Source organism: Rhinolophus sinicus, chromosome 1 (genome assembly GCF_057876585.1).
Source record: "Rhinolophus sinicus isolate RSI-liver-muscle chromosome 1, RSI-T2T, whole genome shotgun sequence".
In the NCBI taxonomy this organism is placed as follows: Eukaryota; Metazoa; Chordata; class Mammalia; order Chiroptera; family Rhinolophidae; genus Rhinolophus; species Rhinolophus sinicus.
This window is the reverse complement of record NC_142501.1, coordinates 193,567,983-193,590,721: the sequence shown is the minus strand read 5'-3', so window position 1 is coordinate 193,590,721 and position 22,739 is coordinate 193,567,983. Positions and strand designations below refer to the sequence as shown.

General features: G+C 32.9%; 1 pseudogene; it reads right to left on the bottom strand.

Annotated features, from left to right (window-relative positions):
- Positions 1–5,441: 5,441 nt before the first annotated feature.
- On the bottom strand, positions 5,442–5,917 carry LOC148759317 (large ribosomal subunit protein eL21 pseudogene; annotated as a pseudogene).
- Positions 5,918–22,739: the final 16,822 nt, after the last annotated feature.

The window sequence follows — 22,739 nt, the reverse complement described above, 5'->3', positions numbered from 1 at the left end:
ATAGATGATGTATTATAGAAATGTATACTTGAAACCTATATAATTTTACTAATTTTTGTCACCCGAATAGATTTAATAAAACAAGAAACTTTGACTTCCTAAAAATGAATATAATTACTATTTTAAATAAATCAGGAAAATAGTAAAAAAAAAAAATAGAACATTAAATCAAGCAATGCAATTACTGAATAAAGTTCAAATTTTTCTGGAACTTTCTTTTCATTTATACTGCATTTGAATAAGGTTGGTGCTCTGGTTATTTGTTTTTACTTAATCTGTGTGAATGTGTGTAGAATTAACTGCAGGATAGTTTGGTAAATTGATTCAGTTTGATTTCAACTTGAGGTCATTGGCATTCTAAAGGTTTACAGTTTTAAGTTCCTAGAAAATACAGGCTAGTTTCTTCTAGTCTTTTTGAAAGAAACTGTCATACACAAGAACAGATAAAAGTTTTATCTCCCTTAAAATAATAAAACAATTTAAATTTCAAAACGACTTTAAATAATTTAACTTTAATAATTTAACCAACAACTAGTCTACAGGTGATGACTTAATACACACTTATAAGAGCAGGATTCATATATATATATATATATATATATATATATATATATATATATATATGTGTGTGTGTGTATATATATACATACACACATATATATATATAACCTGAATAAACCAATTTTTATGTCTACTGATTTATGTCTAGTAATACTAGAATTCATGTATTTTTATGAAGCTACCTATTTGATTTTAAATATGCTAAAGTCTGTCCTGACCCTCCAAACTTTGTACTACATCTTACTCCAGTTTTAGATCTACTCTTATATATGGCATTCTCAACTTAATATAATAGCCAATGTATTGCTATGCCAAAGCTTTAAGTATGTAAAGACCAGTTATTCTGCTAGTTACTTTAGTCTTGACTTAATTCTTGTCAAATTTTAAAAATTTCCTGCAGGGGAACCAAGAAAATACCAATGTATTTTGAAGGCTGTATGATTAACAAAAATTACCGTATTTATATACAGCTACTCGAAGGTTTGTCCAAAACCTACTTTGACTCCTTGTTAAAAATCCAAATGTATCATACACACACACACACACACACACACACATACATGCACATGCACAGATATATATCATAAGCTGTATTATATAAATATCTTTATTTTAATTATAGTTAAAGGCAGTATAGCTATCCATTTTCTCAAAAGCTTTTGACTTTCTATAAATATTTGTAGCTACAGATTCACATTTCATAGAAATTAAGAATTTTATTATACATAGCCAGAATATGTCAAAATTGTCTTCAACTGGCAGTTTTGTGTTTTTTATTTAAAGGGATAGACATGTGACAGATACTACATTTTTGAATTCCTCATAGAAAATTCATGCAGAAACTCTTTAATAGATTCATACAAATTGCAGATTATCTTGACTTTATAAAAGCACTTCATACAAAATACGTATTTCCCTTAATTTAAATTATGCTGTACTATGCATCACATCTAAATATTTCAACATTACTTTAACTAAATTGAAATATGCCATATATACGCATCCTAATTTGCATTCCAATAGACAGGTTTTTTCCTAACTGTTGAAATTTAACTCTTGAAATTGACCAGGACCAACTTACATCAATTGGCTGGTAGCTACATCTTATCTCCAAATTTCTCTTTTGCAACTTAAAATATAGATATAAAAACTAGAGTAACTGTTTCGTAAAGACAAATTTGCATACATTTCAGTTTTATATTCAAACATTAAATGTCATCTTGTTATTTTTAACTTGACATCACCAAATCCCATCTAGTGAAAATAGTCAACTACAAATTCATCACATTTCATATTTGTGCCACAGTTGTTTTGTTTTTGATGGGATTTTTTTCCAAACAGACATTACTTAAGACTCTGAAATCCCTGAATATAGTTTTTCATCCAACAAATTAAAATATGTTTTAAACACTCCCATTTTTAACATCAATGTTTTCTTTATAAAGATGAGAGTGCCTTTACAAGTTAAAATAAAGCTTCTTATCATTATGTATTTAAATGCCTCTTGCTAGACTAAAGCCATTATATATTATTATTATTTTTCTCGCCCAAACGGTCCCTCATGTCTAAATTAATCTGAGTAAAGGAAGTTACCGTAATGTGTTTTCCACACAGTACTTAGCCATTAGGGATTCATAAAATGGACTTTCCCTGTGAAGGATTTTTTTTTTTTCCCACTTAAGGAAGGTGGACAGCAACCAATGGCCATTATTTTTATAGCATGCTTTCCTAAAGTTTCTGTGTAAAGTAAGAATACTTTTGGGAGCTTAATTTCACATTAATGTAATTTAATAGATAATTTCCTTTCATCTTACAAGAAAAGAAACATAAAAACTTGTCGGGAATTGTTATAAAGGTGTTTTTTAGGAATACCAGTGCAATCTTGATTTTACAGTACAATTTCAATTTTACTGTAGTATATTGGTATTGTCAGTGTTCAGACGTTCAGTGTTTTTGTTGTTGTTGTTTTTTCCAACAGCTATAATTACCCTATGTGAACTAGTGGTTCAGGGCCTGTAACTCCTGTAAGTGTGTTAGGGATTGATGTAACTCAGGTATGCACAAAAGAAAAAAAAATTTGTCTCTTTTTTTAAGAGTGGGAGAACTAAGAACAGCTCAACAAACCCATAGTTCAGTCCGTGATCACTCCAGAAGTGATGAAATTTTTGAAGAAATGGAAACAGTTCAAGGTTGAATTTACTGCGGAATTCCTTTTTCAGTGTAGAAAAGAGAAGGAACAGTGAGACTGAATACCCAAATGGACATTGGCCAGAACACATATAAAATAGAACTCCGACCCACAACCTCTGTAGCAACCAGTACAGGCAGTCAAACCACCGCCTCTGCAGCAACAGGCCCAGTACAGTCAGGATGTGGTCACTGCCCACCAGCTTCCCTATTGCTTGCCCCCACTTCCAACTCAGAACCTATCCAGAGAAAGCCAAATGTTCACTAAACCAATCATATACGATACCCTGTTTCTAATTAGCCCCAATCCAGCTTCCCTTTGCCAACCTCCAATCAGGGCACACCTGAGGCCTTCCCTTTTTTTCTACTACAAAACATCTATATCTTTTTGACAGTTGTTGAGTCTCTGCCAGCTGCAAGTGATGCTGGCTTACTCCCTTGCAATAGCCAGCTCTGAATAAATAGCCTGTTGGTTCTCGTCTGGGTCGTCTTTATATATTCCCAGAGAAGGAAATGATGTTAAGATACCACCATCTACATGAAAACTCCACCCTTGACATTGTACAAACCCCATCCTTGTCCTTTCACCCACTCTGTGTGATATCCATGTTGCTTCAAATCTTGCTAAAATGACACCAAATTATGGTAGGGTACCTCATTCAGAATTTTTAAAAATATGATCTTTGCAATTTACTAAACATTCTGCATACTGGAAGAAATGAGGGGAACACCCACTCGATAAAAGCCAGGTAACGCCTCAGTTCTTAAAAACATCAGATTTAAAGGTTCTCTTTTACATATAAGTATAATCCCCTACCCTCCGCCCCTTTCCCAGAAATTATTTTGGGAAAAACAAAGAAGGAGGCTCTTGTAGTCTGAGGTAAACAAACCAATAATACACCTTTGAAGATATTTGATTGGATATTTTGATTACAATGGAACTAATATTATTCATATAGAACAGAGGTAGACAACTTTGTCTTTCAAGGGACAGTACATTTTTTTTAGGCTTAGTGGACCATATGATCTTTGTGGTAACTACTAAATTCTTGAAAGCTATATCCTTAAATATTACCAACACAATCTGTTGATAAGGCAAAGCTGAGTTTATTGTTTACCATGGGGAGAGAAAACACAACCTCCCCAAAGCTTTGGCAGTGTCTTTGATGGAGGGAGCTAAGGTCTGAATTTGTGGATACCATAGTCCTCTCTTATTGAGAGTTTCACTTTTTGCGGTTTCAGTTACCCATGGTCAGCCACGGTCTGAACAAATTAAATGGAAAATTGCAGAAACAAACAGTTCATAGGTTTTAAACCACAAGACATTCTGAGTAGTGCAATAAAATCTAGCACTGTCCCACTCTGTCCTGCCTGGGACATGAACCATCTCTATGTCCAGTGGATTTACATTGTATATGCTACCACTCATTAGCCACTGAGTAGCCATAATGGTTAACAAATCTACTATCACAGAATCACAATGCTCGTGTACAAATAACCCTTATTTTACTTAATAGCAGCCTCAAAACACAAGAGTAGTGAAGCTGACAATTCTGCTATACTGAAGAGAAGCTGTAAAGTGTCCTTTAAGTGAAAATGTATATATGTATGTACAAGAAAAAACAGAGTAAATATACAGTTTAGCACTATCTGCAGTTTCAGGCACCCACTAAGGGTTCTGGATGTATCCCCTTAGGATAACGGGAACTACTCTCATTGGAAATTGTGTTTACGGTAGGTCTTTCAGGGTGAGACTCTGATTAGGTTAGAATAGGAAAGGATGATAAACTATTTCAGGAGCAAGGAAAACAGTGGGATGAGGATTTGAGGTGAATAACTTAAAGAATCGTAGGGTGTGAATTTTGTTGATGCTTTCCATTGAAGAGCTATGGGTCTTTCAGATCCTGTCATGAACAACCAAACCATTTGCCTGGGCAGAAGAGGCCTGAAAAAGCAAACATATGCTCATGAAGAGAGTGGAATATCAATTCATGTTAATGTCACAAATGTCATTTTTTCTTTGATTTTTTGCAAATATTTAAAAATATAATGACATTTTTAGCTTGCAGGCTGTATAACTGGTGACTGGATTGAGGTCTATAGTTTGCCAAAATATGATTTAGAGGGACTAAGGAAGGATGATATATATGAAGTGAAACACTGAATTATTATTTTTTTAAGTTTAATTTTACTTTTAGAAATTATAACATAAAATCCTTCCGATTTGGGAGAGGAGGAGATGCTCATTTTTTGATTAATGGGGAAATGGTGTTACATTTTTTTTCAGAGCTTTCTTTTGCTTTGCCAGTCACTGTAAACATAAGACCACTTAAAGATTATTGCTCATTTGATGATCTTCAGACTATCCATATAGCATAAATTTGCATCTGTGAGTACAGCTTCTGATGATAAGTTCCTAAGGGTGCTATTTATTTTATACACTGAAATAAATCCGAAGACCAGGTTTATCAGTAACATTTGTGTGGCTGGGATAAGGACACGAATGTAGATCTCTGATGTATAGTCCACTTCTCTCTTCCAAGCACTACTTGTGTTCCGTACAAACAAGGACCCTACATACCATCGTATAGATAACAAGACAGTGCAGCACCTCTCTCTCTCTCTCTCTCTCTCTCTCTCTCTCTCTCTCTCTCTCTCTCTCAATAGTACAGAGGACTTTTAATTTTTTACACTTATGCCATGAATTCATAGGGAATGGGTTCCAGAAGCTCAGGCTCCTTCCCATTGGTTCTCACAAGTGTGCTTCTCTGGATGGGGCAGGATGGCGTTTCAGTTGAACCCAGGTAGCTTACTCTTTGGCTTCTTTCTTTTCCTGATCATTTCCTCCACCCATTTCAGGAAGCTATCTTGGCTCTTAGAGTGCTTAATATGCTCAGTATGTACATTAATTTTCTTGGCAAGAATCTTGCCCTTAACTTGTTTGTTTACAACAATGCCAACCACATGCTGGGCAATACGGTAGACCCTTCCAGTTTTGCCATGGTAACAGTTGGGGGCATTCCTTTTTGAACAGTGCCCATTCCCTTGATGTCTACAATATCACCTTTCTTGCAGATTTGTATGTGGCCAAAGGAACAACTCGATATTTTCTAAAAGGCCTAGAGGACACGTAGCGGATACCTCCCCTCTTTCCCGTTGTGTTGGCCATTTTGAGGAATTACTGGAAGATGGTGGTCCTGGCTGGAAAAAGGTATATATCTCTTACGTTCTATACACCCCGGCCCACCTTTAGTGCTCCCCTTGGCCAACTTGCAATCCTAAATTGTGTGCATTTCCTTGGGAGGATGGGACCAGAGAAGCCGCTCGTGAAAGACCCTGAATGCCGCCTATTACTGTTGGACAAGGAAATCTGGGGTCCTGACATCCAAAATGTGATGTAGAAGTGGCATGGATTCTGGATGATTCAGTCCCCTTGGTCATGTAAACTTCTTGTTCCAAAGTCTGGCTCATCACCCTCTGAAGCCTGTGGACAGTGGTGTAAAGACATTACTGTCTGACACAATTTACCAGGCTATTTCCTTTTGCTGCCAGGCAAACTGCACCTAGCCTGTCCTCACACCTATTTTTATGAAGTGGTGTAATCCCCACCATAAATGGAACTTATGCATTTCTTCTCTCACCAACATTGGCATCTACACTTAAGGCTCAAGATTTTTGACTTTGGTAAATGCTCCTGGGGTGTGAGTACTCAGTTACCACTGGTTTCAAGCATTTGTTTTTTGCAAAAGGGAATTTTTGTGCACCTTTTCTTTAGCTATTTATTTAATAAAATATATGTTTTAATCTATTCAGAAAATGTAAGTATATTTTAGAGTGATTTTTAAATTTTGTGTTTCCAAAATGTGAAGTCCATCAGACAGCTGAAAGTGGAATTCCCAGTTTCCTATTCAAACCACTCTTGATATCCATGATATTACATCTATAGACCCATTTCTTTGTTGCATTCTGACTTTGCGTTTTTTTCTTTCCTATCAGATTTTCAACTCCAGAGATATTGTTTTGGAAGCAAAGTAATAACAGCTCTAACTCAACATTTTCATCTTTGTTTGGCAGGAGATTATTTTTAATATTGACTATATTTCTGAATAATTAAATACAATAACTTATTTTCATTCTTCTGTGTCTGGTTTTAGTTTAATAATATTCATCTTCGGTGTCTTCATCCTAGTCATGTCTTCCCACTAGAGGAAATTAGATTGCAGTATATTTTTTATACCGGTAAATTGGCTTTATTATAATTTCCAGTTTACAAGGATTAATGTTTTATTTTATTTTTCTCATAAAGATTGAAATTCTAAGTTTGTCTGGTTGATGTAGCAAAGGTAATTATACCAAGAATATATTGCTTAGAAAAAAGCAGCTTTACAATAACTCCCAGTTAACATATTTTTATGTCTCTATTTCACAGCAAGGAACTCTTTATTTTAGGGATTGTAGTCACTATGTAAAAGCATGTGAATTTCACTCTTATGAAGAATTCATTCTTGTACGTATTGAAAAATAAAGATGTGCTTTATAAAGCAGCTGGAAATATACAGCTATATGTAGATATAGCAACAGTTTGCAGGCAGCCTATATTACACGTATTTTAAAAACTGAACAAAGGAAAACAAACTTGAAGTCCAAGTACAAATGCATAGAATTTTTATTTTGGGAATCAGTGTTAAATTATGGATATAAAATTTAAAATAAAGTGTACCATATAGTTTTAGGCAGCGATATTTTAAATAAAGGAAATCATTGAATCATTGATTACATTGACAACTTAATTAAAAGACCTAAAAATAGCAAGAAAAAGGAAGACTTTCTAGTTTTAGAAAAACATGTACTCTCTCATTTAGTCCATGTTCTGGCACTACTTGAAAATTGAGTCCCTTTTTAAACATTAATTTACCACATAATATTCCAAACCAGGTTTTTATTATAGAATTGACTCTGTATGGCTTGGAATTAGGGGGAATTTAAATAAATAATTGTGGTTCATCATTTAATCATACTTGAGTCTCTTTTTTGTGGACTTTACTTGATGTGTATCTAATAATACAGTAATATTTGAGTAACATTTGTTCATGTCTATATTGTTATAAACTCTTCTGTTTTGTGAACCATCAACAATGAAGTTTTGGTTTTGTCCCACCTCATTATTTCTGGCTCTCAGCCTTGCTTTTTGGGCTCTAATCACATAAAAATCTACACATTTTGTTGTTTTATTTGGTTTCTTGCCAATGTACCATTGTTCTCACCACCTCCTCTGCCTGTATAGTTCATCTCTCCATCCTGATTCTCTGTTTATATGTTACCTTCCGCTGTTCCCAAGTTACTTTGCGACACACTTTAATTGTGCCACTAAGTATATTAAAATAGCTATCATTTGAAGGAAAGATGACATTTATGTCAGTGATTTTTGGTTGTGATTGGAGGGACAATGGCCAGATCAATTTTGGTGACACCCAAGATTGTGATTATAACACAAATATCAAATTCTCTTCTCAATCCCCCAAGCTTCCAAAAGTGACAGCGAATCACCAGCTCCTGGAGAAAACAAGCAAGAGAGAAGGAGAAAATATAGAAGAATAACAAGAATCTGAGATATGTTTCTATAATAACTTTAAAGGGTTGTTTTATTGGGGCTATTTTTATCTCTTCAGGAACTCATTTAATGATTTTTTTAAAAATCATTTGTCAGTATAGTGAAGGTTGAATATATAAGAATGAAATATGATATTTAATAGAATTACTTATATGTAATATATTTAAACTTACATAATAAAAGGACCTGTCAAGATGTTTTCAAGTTATAATCATTAAATCAACTAATTATTTGTCAGTGTTTTGAAGATACCCATTTTGGAAGTAACACCATCGGAGAAAAGTAGAAAAAAAGGATCAGACTTAGAATTAACTGTTTTCTGAAATTTCTAACACTGAGTAATAATTCTACTGTCACCTAATTCAGGTCTCTTTTTCAAATCTTTGTTTTGGTCCCTATGAAAAGAAGAATGGAGTAATGGCTAAGGGAAATGCATCACAGAGCAAAAGAAACACTTGGATATGATGCAGCCATGGAAAATACAATACATATTTCCCTCCTTGATTTATTTCCTTTAGTTTAATTCAGTTTGCTTGTTTAACTATGCCAGGTAAATAAATCATAGTTTGGAAATAAAGTTTTAAAATTTCTTATTGGTGATGATGATTGTTGAGAACTCAGATTATGATGGGAAAATAAGTAATAAGATTTTTTTTGTAATTAATACTTTTTATTCAGATTTATAAAAAGTGAACAAATTATATTAATTCTACCAAATATATATGTATGTGTATATGTATATACTTAATGTGTGTGCATATATATATAGCACTATATATATTTAAATATGTATATATGTGTATATATACATATACACATTAAGATATTTTAAAGATGTGATTTTAATACGATTGTTAAACTCAAGCACCAAATGTTTATCAATGCATATAAAATTGAATCACTAAGTCTAATATTAATAAAGTGAAAGGAATAACAAAGAAAAATGTTTTAAAAAACAATTTTAGCAATACAGTTCTTAAGATAATCATTATGACTTCACGTAGGTTTCAGCCTGTATGTAGTAACAAAAACTCAGGATTTGTTTTAAGCAGTAGATTAGTAAATTCTGGGTTTTGTCCAATTTAATATTATGGGTTAGAAAACAAAAACTGATAATTTAGAATACTGTGATGCTTTAACTGAATTCTCAAATTTAGTAAAAGTCTATAAAATATAACATGACCGCATTTATGATCTGCATAGTCAATATTCAGGCCCATAAGCGATTAGCAATAAAACTACATTTTAATAAAAATTTTCACAATGATGTGAGTGAACTATGTATCCATTATCTTAACATATTTTAACATATTTACTAGTACCAGTTTTTTTATACAGATTATTTTTTCATGATTTCTGTAAAGCATAAAGAATTAAATACATTAGTAGAATTTATATGGCAATGGCTGTTTCTCTGAGGAAAGAATTCTACATATGTGCAAAAGTGTTAGACAAATAAGCATTCACACTTTAAAAAGGAAATGCAGCTAATATTAGACAGCAGAAATTTAATAGTAACTAGACAAGAAATAATATTCTTTTTATACTCTCAAGTGAACATGTACAAAACACGTAAATATTGTGAATTGGTTTTCTTGGAAAATTATTTTTGAGCTTAATTCTAAAATTTTTACGGATCTTGAAAAATACAGTCCAAATGTTGCAGTAGTTTATGTTTCCTGGGTAAATTAACTTGCTTTTCTATTTCACGTCTTAATGTTGTTTTTTTTAATTATTTTTTAGACAATTTTTTATCCCTTATGATCTAATATGAACAAATTATGTTATTCCTCTGGGTAAGCTTATGCTCATGGGGTCTTGCTTTGGGAGAAGTTTGAATACAAAAAGAAAACGCTTGCCTTTTATTTCTTAATGCTCTAGAGGTATCTTACAAACTACAAAGGACGGATCATACAATGTGCAGTCCAGTTAGCCTATGGTAACATAACTTTGTATTCCTCTGAAATGTTTTTAGAAAGATTTGCCTTCAGAGTATTTTTAACCTATGCCATCAAAGATTTGTTCTGAGAAATGGAGCATAAAATATTAACTTTAATATAACCATTGATCCAAGAACATACACAGTATAAAATAAAATAATTATAAAATAGCTTACAGCAGATTATACTGGGTGATACAGCAAAGTTCATATTTGCTCATTAAACCACTCTATCTATGTATCTATCTATCTAACATCTATCACCTATCACCTATTATTGCAACAGGTAATTCCATATTTACATGGAATACATGATATGTTAAAATTCTAAATCATGAGCAATAGAAGTATATTTAATAGAAATTTTAGTAATACAAAGATGGCTTTGTTGTTTTTGTTGATTGAGGAATTATTTACAAAAATAAAATATACAGATCATAAGAGTCCAGCTGTGTGTATTTTGCCAACTGCATGTCAATATTATTGCTTTGTTTTTGTTCCCTTAATTGAAAATCGACTGATGCTAAAAATATAGTCTATTTCTGGACTATTGATTGAGTTTCATTGATTTTTTTGCTTATCTTTATGCTAAAGGCATACTATATTCATTAATATAACTTAAATAAGTCTTCAGCTTACATTTTTATCAAATTTAAGGAATTCAGCTTTGTCTTTAAATATTGATCTGCTCCAATCCCCTCTGTCTTCATCAAATACTTCAACTACTCTTATATTAATCTATTTAATACTATCCACATTACGCTATATTTTTCTTTATATTTTTATGCTTTTTTTTTAATCTCTGTGCTTTATATTAGGTAGATTCTACTTTGAGTACTAGACATTTCGTTTTTTTTTTTTTTTTTTTTTTAGTATCTTTCATTTATATTACCAATTTGTGTTTTCCTTTAGATATTGAATATGTTTGTAATAACTGTTATAAACAGTTTATCTACTGATTTCATTATCTTTGTCAATGCATGGTTGTTTCAATTGACTGATTCTGTTTCACAGTTATGGGTGACATTTTCTGCTTTTTTGCATGTCTAGTAATTTTGGATTGGATAGTAGACAAATTGCATTATGTTATCAATTCATTGGATATTACCATCCTTTGAATAATATTTGTTTAAGCGAGGTAGTTAATTTACATTTGGGTCAACTTAAACCTTTTGAGGCTGTTTTAAGACTTGGAACTAGACAAACTTTTTCTAGCATTTCTGAAATCACTACTAAATGCATGGGTTAATCAAACACATATATTCATTCTGGCTTAACTAAAACACTTACAGTCCTGTGTACTGTCAGGTGTTCAAATAATAGTTCCCTGTTTTTGTTTGTTTCATGGTAGTTGTCCTTTGCCTATCTGGCTTCTTGTCTTGCACACGTACAGCTTTGCATAGAGACAAAACTCAAGGGGGCAACTATTTACTGTTCTACAGCTCCTTCTCTGCACAGCTTCTTTCTGTTTATTAACTATACTGCCCTGAAAATGTCTACTGCCTCAGTGACCTTGAATCCTATGTCTTTCTCTACAGGTCAGCAAAACCAAATTGTTCTGCTTGGGCTCCTGTGCAGTAATCCCAAGAGTGACTCCAGGCTGAAACGTAAGCAGCTTACATTGCAAAGGATCACAGTTTGTCGCTGCTTGTTTTCCAATAGCTGAACAGTTGTTTTATTTCTTTTGTCAAACTTTATAGTTGTTCACATGCCAGGGCTAATCTAGCACCAATTACTTCATCAAAAAATTAGCAGATAGTTGGTGTTACTTAAAGTTATTTTCATATGTACACATATATATGCATATATACAATTTATATATAAAATTATATTATATATATATATTTTTTCCTCAGTTATAAGTAAAATTTCATTAAGCTGGAGTACCATATATTTTCCGCTACCCCTGGAAAAAAATAAGTAGATAGACTGTTTTGGTAAACTACTCTCATCTATTAAAATACTCTCCTTCATATAAAATCAACTTACAAAACAATGTTTTCATAAGGAATTCCTTGAGTTCTTCAGCTCCTAGGAAATTATTGTGACACCTATATCACTAATATATTTTATAACACTATGACCATAATTGGCTTTCTTTCTATTTTTTAATCTATGTCCTCTCTATGTTAAGGTTTTCAAAGCGGCAATAATGAAATTATCAGAAATACAAATATAAGATATCCTATACATAAAGAAAAAAAACATGATCTACACAGTGACCTAGGATGAACTAGATAATTAAATACCTTAGGAAGATGAAGGAAGAAAAATTTATAGCTACAACTAATTTAAAATCGAGTAACTTATTAAGTGTATAGAATGGATGCATTTTCTACATGTTTGACTGGGGGGGGTGCTACAGATGCAAATAATGTGAAAAACATATTGAAATAAAGTTATTTTCTATGTCTTTCTTTACAAAAGTAAATATAAATAGAAATATAGTGATAAAAATGGAGCTGGAAGAAAAGTAGAGGCTCCCCAACCCTTTAAAAATTAGATTTAAGCACATCAAATATGCATTCATTATTATAAGTAAGAAACTACAGTTCATTTTCAAAGATCCAATTAAAAAAAAAACACTGAAGTTGAAATAAATTTAAGAGTTTAGAAGCAGCAAGTGAATGTAGTTTAATATTTACTTAATATAATTATACTACACAAATATTTATAAATATTTACAAATATATATTTAGAAATATTCATAAATATTATTTGTATAATATTTACTTATATTTACTTATACAAAATATGTTACAACCAATAATTATACCTATTAGTTAAAAGTAATAATTTTTGTCCTATATCTTGAAAACAATGACAGGTTTCTAAAATAATTGCTTGTTCTTTAACATCACTTTATTGAATAAATATGTATCTAAATGAAATATTTTTTTTAAGATCTGAAGGAATTTTAAAAGGCCATAATGTACAATGTTTTCATTTTTTATTATTTAAACATTAGACAGTATGTTTAAACTATCTGGGTAACAATGCTTGCCTTTATAAAATGGAGGAAGTCTATTTGACTTTACTTCAATGCAAATGTCTCTACAACGGTTACAAGAACTTTCTTTCTTTTTTTTTTTTTTTGTCGTCTGCAGATATTACACTTTGCATTTTACAAGGACAGGGAAGCAATTAATTAAGATCATTTTACCAATGATTTTCCATATGCTTCTTACTTTCATTGACAGTAACTAATTTAATAAGGTATATTTCAGTATTATATTGAGAATGAAATCACTGAATCCCAAGTCATATAACTGCTGGCAAGATTCTTAATATTACTTTCTCAATATAAGGTCATATAGTTAGTTGTATTACTTTTCTGTCCAACTGCCTTATTCTCCTGAGCATTGAAATGAAAATGAGTCTTTCTCTTTTCAGTTCATTGGGTTCTGAGTCAAAGGCAATGAGTTAATCCTACTGTTTTTGGAAATTACAAAGAAGTTCCTAGAAAATATTTCCTGTTTTTCAAGACATAGTGACAACTGTAAAGTTTTCAATACCCAATAAAAGCCTTTCCCAAGCGTGTGCGCTTTCCTTAGAGACCATATGTCTTCAATGCTCTCTTAAAAAATTCAACATATAATTAATTCTTTAATGTACCTAGACATCTTATTATCGCTGATCCTTTAAGAAAAGTAATAGAAGCAACTTTCACATAGACTAATAATCTTCTCAAATAAAACTTAAAAAGTTATAGAGGATATTAGTTTAGATTTGAGTTCTAGTATTTGAAATGATTGCATATTTTAAATTTATATAGCTAGATTGCAAATTAAATTTATCTGGCATAAATTAAACTATGACTTGCCAAAAATAGGTACTTTGATTTGAACTTGGAAAAAATAAGTAAATTTTTAAAAAATCAAAAAATTTGAAGATCAAATATAGTTAAATATTTGTAAGAAGATACTGAAAATTAATTTACAAATTAACTTTGTGGTCTACTACTACCGTAGAGATTCAATCCTCTGTAATTCTCTATGTATTATAAGTGAAAATATGAAGTACGTGGAGCGGAACTTACTGAATTTATAAATGTGGATACTGTTCTGAAGAAGTAGTAAGCTCTACTTTTCAATACGTTGATTGATGAGGGTTATGTGAAAATGCCCCAATGCAATATAATCACACCTCTTTCTTTACATTGTCCCATAGTTGCTCCATCTGTAAGAATGGCTGACCACATCCTATTTATTCCTGTGACTTAGCTAAGCATTTACCTCTTATAAATACAGTTGACCCTTGAACAACATGAGTTTGAACTGCGTGGATCCATCCATAGGTGGATTTTTTTCAGTAAATACCTGTACTGTTTTCCATTAACAATGGGAGTCTGCAGATGTGGAGAGCCAACTGTATGCATTTATCTATGCCATTTTATGTAGGGGACTTGAGTATTCATGGATTTTGGTATCTGTGTGGCATCCTGGAACCAATCCCCCCTCACAAACTGAAGGACAACTAAGTTTTTAGGGAGTCATATGTTTTACAGAGATTTTTAACTGCCCAGGGATCAAATCCCTTACCCCCATACTGTACAAGTGGCAAATAGGTTTTCTCTGAGTTTCTGATTTCTCTCCCTGATTTCCATATCCTTGCTACAGCTGTACTCCAACATCTAGTATTTACCAATTATTAGGCAAACTAACAACAAACCTAAAACAACAAACTTAAAAATATATACATTTTTTTCATTGTTACTACAACTTCTTTCTTATTTTTTCTGGTGTCTTCTAACCCAAGTCAGTGCAAGCAAGTTTCTTCTAATGGCAAAGACCTACATTTTACCTATTTCAAATAATACACTTTTGTAATAAACTTTTTCGAACTCTTGACATAGCATATCACATAATTAATGCTTCTCAACATCTTGAAACACTTTTATCTTGTAGTTTCTGGGACACTCAATATTCCAGAATTTCCCTAGGACAGGCTGAGCTTTTCTTTGTTGAATTCTTATAGGGACAATCTTCACTTCTTTCTCTCATTCTCTCCTTACCTTGGTGATCTAATCTATTTCCTTTGCTTTAACTATGATTTAAATATTGACTCACAAATGTATATCTCATGTACAATTTCTCTGCTGGATGCAGACACATGTATCTAACTCCTTTCTTCTCAATTTCACTCTTAATCTCTTCTACACAATTCTCCACAAAGTAACAAGCCTAATTGTTTGTAAAGTATTCAGCACATCTTCTAACTCCAGTCCTTTAAAATCTTTAATAACTTCTCACTCCAACGCAAAAGAAACGCAGTTTTAAAGATGACTCGTGTGACTCTGCTCTTGCCCTTAGTTTTCTCTTTGAATTCATTCCTAACAGGCTCTCCCTCTCCTCACCATCTATGCACACCACTTTTCTTTCAGTTCATTGGAGATAACCCATTCTTTTCATGTCAGATGTTCCTTATATGTTGTTCCCTCGGCCTTACATGTTTCTCCCCTTATAATTTAAAGAGTCAGTTTTTAAGTTAAGCTGACCCTCTCCTCTTGAAAGCAGATCTTTCTATTGACAAGCCATTTACTACCTTTATAACTACATGTCACAACTTTTAAATATAGAAATTGTATTTACTTATTCGTAGATTAATTCCTGGTTTCCTCATTAGGCTATAATCTAAGCTTTAAGAAAGCAAGCACCATATATTTTTTCCCATGTGTTTGCCTCAGTGCCTGATATATAATGGGCACAAAGTAGTGTTAGTCCAATAAGCTAATGATCTTAGGGAAATAATCAAAAAGGGCTGAAATTGAAGAGTGTATAATACACTTATTTTGCTGGGCCACACTATGAAGCTATGCTGCTTGGTATCTTTAATAAAAGTTCAACTAATGTCATCCTTATGAGACCTCAGAGAAGGATTATGTATTTAAGGGAAGGCTAAATCCTATCATAATTCAATTATTGATTTATCTCTAATATTAATAGAGCATCTACTCTGATGCACTGAAGGTAAAACTATAAATAGAACAAAAGTCCTGCCCTCAGTTTCACATGAAATACATTAAAAAGTAAGCACTAATTTAATTAGTGCATTGTAAAGTTGACATATGAGAATGTTTTTATAAGCCTACTGAGGATCACATAACCTTGTCTAATATAGATGAAAGGATCCAGTGGAGTATATGCAAAAAAAAAGTAGTAGGTGTATCTGATGGGCAAATAGGGGAACAATTTTTTTGCAGAAGAAAGAAGATGCAAACAGACCAAGAAACATGACAATCATGAACTGTGAGAACATTGAGTAATTTTGTTTTGGTTTTGGTCAAATGTAGATTTCATGTGCATGTGTATGAGTGGTGCGTGAGTGTGTGTGTGTGTGTGTGTGTGTGTGTGTGTGTAAGCAGTAGCTGGTGGTGACAGGAAGTGCATCCGGGAGATCCTGAATGGTCTGCGAGCCATGTTAAAGACCTCGAACTTTGTTCTACAGACAATGGCAAGGCATACAGGTTATTTAAAATATGCTCAGCTTAATGTGCTTTAAAAGCAAACAGACAAATAAACAAAAAATACTACTATGCCTACTTTTTCAGATACAGGAAAACCTCCAGATAGACAGTGAAAAAAAAAAAAAAAAAAAAAAGACTCTGCCTAGAAATAAATGCTACCACTTACTTTAACAAGATGCATCTTCTAACATCCGGGAATTCTTCCAAAAACAGAGACAGTGTCAAAAGTTGGTAGACTAGTTTACTAATAAAGCATTATATATATCGTAAGAACGAGAAACTAGGGAACCACAATGCTCCATGCCGGGAATTACTGAGTCGGTCACCTGAGGCTGCCCAGTGCTCAATTTCCCAGGAAAGTCTGAGAAGCCTTATGAACCTCAATACTATTTGCCCAAGGCAGAGTAAGGGGAAGCATTCACCCATTGGCTTCTGTCCCCTCATTGGTCCACAATGGTCCCTGAGGTGTTAGCATTGCCACACTTCCTGGTTGCTGTGCTAGAGTACCAAAGGACTCCTGCAGATTTTCCAAATGGCAGCATCAGAGAAACTGCCAAATATAGGAGGTAAAAGGAACTAGGTGCAGGTCTTGGAAGAGGTAAAATCAAGTCTCAGCTACTTGCAACTGGTCAAATCTGCTAAGAACTGGTTGCTAGAAAAGTCATCAACGAGAGGTATCATGTGTTCCCACACACCGACAATCATCTTAAAAGGTAATTTTAGAAGCCATCTTTATTTCCCTATGAGCTGGGTGTCTGGTAGAACTTCACAAACAAGACAACTTTGTGACTGAAGGTTTCACTTTTCTGCCAATTGCTGACACAGCCTCACATACACTGACATTTTGTCTTGTAAGCACACCTTACGTCGCAGCAATTTGGATACAGATTGCAACTAGCTGGCAAGGTGAAAGTCATGCTGTCATTTCCCAGCTCAGGACTGACCTTGGCCTCACTAGGGGTTTTGGCTGGAAAATACTGTTGTTCCTGAAATGTGCTCCCAGTGTAGACCTTACAACAGAGGAGCTTTCTGCCAGAACATGAGCAATTCCTTTTCTCTCCTCTTTCCTCTGATGCATTTTCATTTTAATCTTTTTGCAAGAATCATCAACATGCCTGCCAGTCAGTGTTTAAGGAAATGTTTGTCAAGATCTCTGAAGTTATTACATTTTTTTTCCTTTTCGTTTGGAAGGTAAAGGATTTTTTTTTTTTTTTTAATATCAAAAAGAGAAAAGATTACTAAAGAAGGGTAATTCCTTTGAGAGCTGATGAGACTAATCTTCCTTGAATGATCATGGCTCCTTATAACAAGGACTAAAACCATTCTCTTTTCAAATGGATTTTTTTTTATTATTATTATTGAAATAGTCTATTCAGTTGGATGGCAATTTAGATGCTTGTAACTTTCTTGATTGCCAAGCTTATAGTGAGCCCCTTTTATCCTTTGAGTCATTTTCTCAGAGAGAGAGAGAGAGAGAGAGAGAGAGAGAGAGAGAGAGAGAGAGAGAAACTACAACACAGAAGATTTTGTAGAAGTAAAGTAAATTTACTTCCATTGTTGACAGATTGAAAATAAAATTGAGCAGTAGGTGGCCTGATTATGTATTTTTATTTTCAGTATTCACAACAGAATATCTACATATATGATGCTGTTACAACCACAGAAAATACAATAGCAATAGTAAAAAAAACTAAGTCATTTGATTGTTATCTAGAAAGCATACCAAATAAGAGGATGGGTGCCAGAATATATCATACTTTAAGACGATTTCACTTGTTAAAGAAATTTATAAAATTGGTTACAGCCAATGCACTGAATGCTGCATTGCTCATGTCATTTGAGAAATTGTGCAAAAAAATAGCAAGTACATTTTATACTTGACTACCATTAAACTACTGCCGAACCATCAGTTGTGCTCTATTTATATCTTTTAATGCAGTAGATTTAATGCAGTGCAATTCCAGTTATTTCTGAAGCTCATGCCATATTCAGTATAACACACTATTTTCCTCCCTCCTTTTTTCTACTTCTCAGAAGGATCAAAAGCACAACAAGTGTATTCAAAAAAGAGCTTTTTGAATGTTTCACCTTAAAACCCTGTTACTCCCACAGTGGATAACCTCTGATTTCACTTCACTGCCACGGTAGCAAAAACTGAGTCTTTTACATTCTTCAAAGGAATTCGAACAGCCCTCTTTTTAACTTTGATTCTTTGCACTCACACTTATAAAGAAAGAGCAGAAGTTGCCTAATATTGTGCAGAAAGCACACACTGGAGATTATAGTAACATTTAATAAGTTTAACACTATATTTTGATAAATAAAAGGGATAACTTTTTCTCTAGTAGAAATACTTAATCATTTTATACATCAATAAAAAAATTTACATTTGCATGAGACTCTGTCCATAACATTTTTAAATCGAATACTAAGTAGATTAAGTGAAGGAAAGTTCCTCTAAATTGCAGGTCCGTGCAACCACTGCCAGAATTTTCACAAACACGTAAACTTCAGGCAAGTGACTGACTCTGTGTCATCAAGTCTATTCCTGGACCTGCCCCCACCCCCCTTCACCTGTCAGTTTTCTTTGGGGCTAAGGTGAGCTAACACTAACCTATATTAGTTCTCTGTCACTGGATTGAGATAAACTGTGTATCAACATCCCCGAATGAGCGACTGAATGGCCATCATTTGCTTCATGTTGGTCATCAACCCGACTTAATTGAGTAATTTAGGAACCAAGATAAATTTTGTTTTAGACATCAGCTGCCCACCCATTGGCAAGTATGTGGCCTGCTCAAAATGTTCTTCTTTTAATCTCGCATTTTCCAATGTTCAGCATATTAATAATACCAAATTAAAATAATATTTTTGACTTTTTACGGTGTGCCAAGCACTGTTATAAATAGATTAAATATACAATTAATTGCTATAGATTAAGTATACAAACTGCAGGTCCTTCCCAATATATGGCTGCTCCAAATCCACTCATGAGACTGCGTAATTCTGTGCATCTACCTTTTACGTTTATGGTGAAAGCTCTGGAATCAATGCATCTGAGTTAAAATTTTGAGTCTCCAGTTTGCTAGCCAAATTTTCTTGAGCATGCTACTCAAACTGTACGAACCTGTTCCTTCATTTGTAAAATTTAGTTGTAGGAGTATGTGTCTGACGTTTACCTTCGCAGGCTAGTCACAGAATGAGGTGAATAAACATATTTGGTATCTTTTGTGTATAGCTTGCTATTTAGTAAGTGGTCAATAATTGAATCTGCTACTAATACTCATTGCTATGCATCATTTTCCTTGTTTATTTGTTATTTTAAGGTGCTATACTTTTCAACTTAAAGGTTGCTGTCTTTTGCCAATGTCACATTTTTAAAATTCATGTATATACTTTTTTTAAATAGTTACAATTTGAGAGGGAAATTCACGCACATTTTCTCAGTGGTTATTTGATGGCAGCATTTACATAAGCTGCTTGTGGCATGTTAGTGGGAATAAAATCTACTGCTAGTCTCTTCTCCTCCTTTCTATAATGTCCCTCTCATTGTATAACTTAATCTTTAATGTCTTCTAGTACTATTTTGCCCTCTGCTCACTGTTTGAAGTTATTCCACTTCGGTTAACCATACAGTCACTCATGCAACAGCCACCTGATTTATTTTGCTGATTTTTAACTGACAACAACTATGTTGAAGTGTCATTTTTATGTTAGCAGAGATCTGAATTCTAGAATTCATGTTTGGAACATTCTATCTGAAATTGTAATATTAAAAATAGTTTTGATTTAAGTGTTCCAGAAGATTCCACAGGAAACCACTCATGTTTGTGGGATAACTTCGTTCTCAAAGTTTGGCAACCAATTGAGAATTCCATGAAATCTTCAAATATTCAAAATTTTTAAGTACTGCTGCATATTTTGTTTTATATTCAATGTTAAAAAGGTATAACTTTTAATATAACATAAATGTTTTGAGTAGGATTGTTATTTCCTACTCATTTTGGGACTGGAAATAAAAGAATTGCTTTTTTCTTTTTTTTTTCACTAACAAAAGAGAGCTGGAGGCACTGTGCACATAGCTTTATAATATTTCAAAATTGAAAAGTTTTTTTGGAACTTATCAAAATAAATCGTAAAATGGAGGCTAGAATTTATGCAGAGGCAGCAATGGTGTATAAACCTGAGCATTGATATTGACTCTATCATTGATGCTGTTTCAATGACTGTGGCGTGGAAATACATGGTCTACCTCTTTGTTTATTGTCAAAATTCATGAGATAATATATAAAAACATGAATAAAAGCAATAAATAGAATGTATTTCTGATTTGCAATATTTGAAAATGTTCAGCTGCAAATATATAAAAAGTGGCACATTTTGGAGACTGCACTGATTTATTTTATGTGATAAACTACTTGATTTTTCTTCTTTTCAAATGCATTGCTATGCTTGCCAGGGAGTGTTAAGTTACTTACTTTTATTAGTTTATATTTCATAGATATCTTCCTATTTGCAATTTGGATTATTTTAGTTCTGTGTAAAAAAAAATCAAGCAAATATTTATCGATCAAGCTAAAATTAATTGCCTTTTTGGATGCATTTGATTCACTTTTAGCCCTCAATCAGTTTGAATGCTAATTTAAATTGACGGATGTACTTTTATAAAATCTTTAGAGAGATTCTTAAAATTCTCAAATTCCATGTTTCAAAGTTTGATGAGATCTCCCACATGGAATAATTAAAACATACCAACAATCTGCCTTAAAATTTTAGGACTATAAAGTTGAACTACACAACTTCTCTGCAAGAACCCAATTATACTTTGCAGAGAAAAAGAGGATTTAAAAATTCATATAATACAAAGCAGAATGAAATAAGAATTCTTGTTGATATTCTAACAAAAATACAATGAGAATAAAGAGAAAAGATATGGGTTATTTTGGCCAAGAAAAATTACACATTAACTGGATCTAAAGGATGAGAAAGACTTCAAAAGTAACAACAACAAAACAGTAAATAAGAAAACTCCCAGGGTAGAACAGGCAAAAAAAAAAAAAGCTGGTTGTGTTAAGAGTTTGCTAGGTTGTACAATACAGTAGCTGTTCCTACCTAAAGAAGCTAGTTTGCAATCAAAGTTTATGGTGATCTTACAGACGATAGAGCATATTTAAAAAAAAACAAAACAAAATGTTGTTTGTACATAAAAGTGATATTGATGGTATTATGATTTATGAAATCAAATGAATCAAGAGTGAGTACGAAATATAAGTATGAGGAAAAATGGAAGAAAGAGGAAACAATGAAGGCACTGATTAATAAACAATAATTAATTCTTTAGCAAAATAATGAATTGGAAGTGTGAAAAAGGATGAGTGTTGTTAGTATTCTGAGAACTAGTGTAACTAGTAGCAATCAGATTGTATCATACAAAAATGGTTTTGTAATTCAGTTTTGTTTTGTTTTGTTTTTCTTAGCTTTGGTTTCCTTTAAAGACAACTTGCATTTGACACTGTTGAAGATACTTACCCATATGTAGCAGTCATGTCAATTTGTCCACCTAAGAAGATAATCCTTCGAATCGCATATTTCATCTTTAGGATTTATATTTTGGTGTCTATATTTGTGCTCATCTGTTTCCATGGCATATTGCCTCCTCAAGGATTGGTAGGACCCTTGGCAGCAGTGGCAACAGTTAGAAGTGCCAGGTAATACTCAGTTTAAGAAAAGCATCTTGCAGAATTTTCCTATGACATCTGCAAAATTGGAAGACTGCAGAAAAATCTTTTTTTTTCTCCCCTGATAGACTTGCCACATTAGCTCCACATGTCTCTGTACATTTAGTGACACCTGTTCATGCTGCTGTGCCAAAAGATTAAAAAAAAAATTTGAAAAACTAATAGCTGACTCTTCTCAATTTATGGGCCTGTATATATATATCCAGATATACTAATCAGTGCTATAGTCACTTGGTC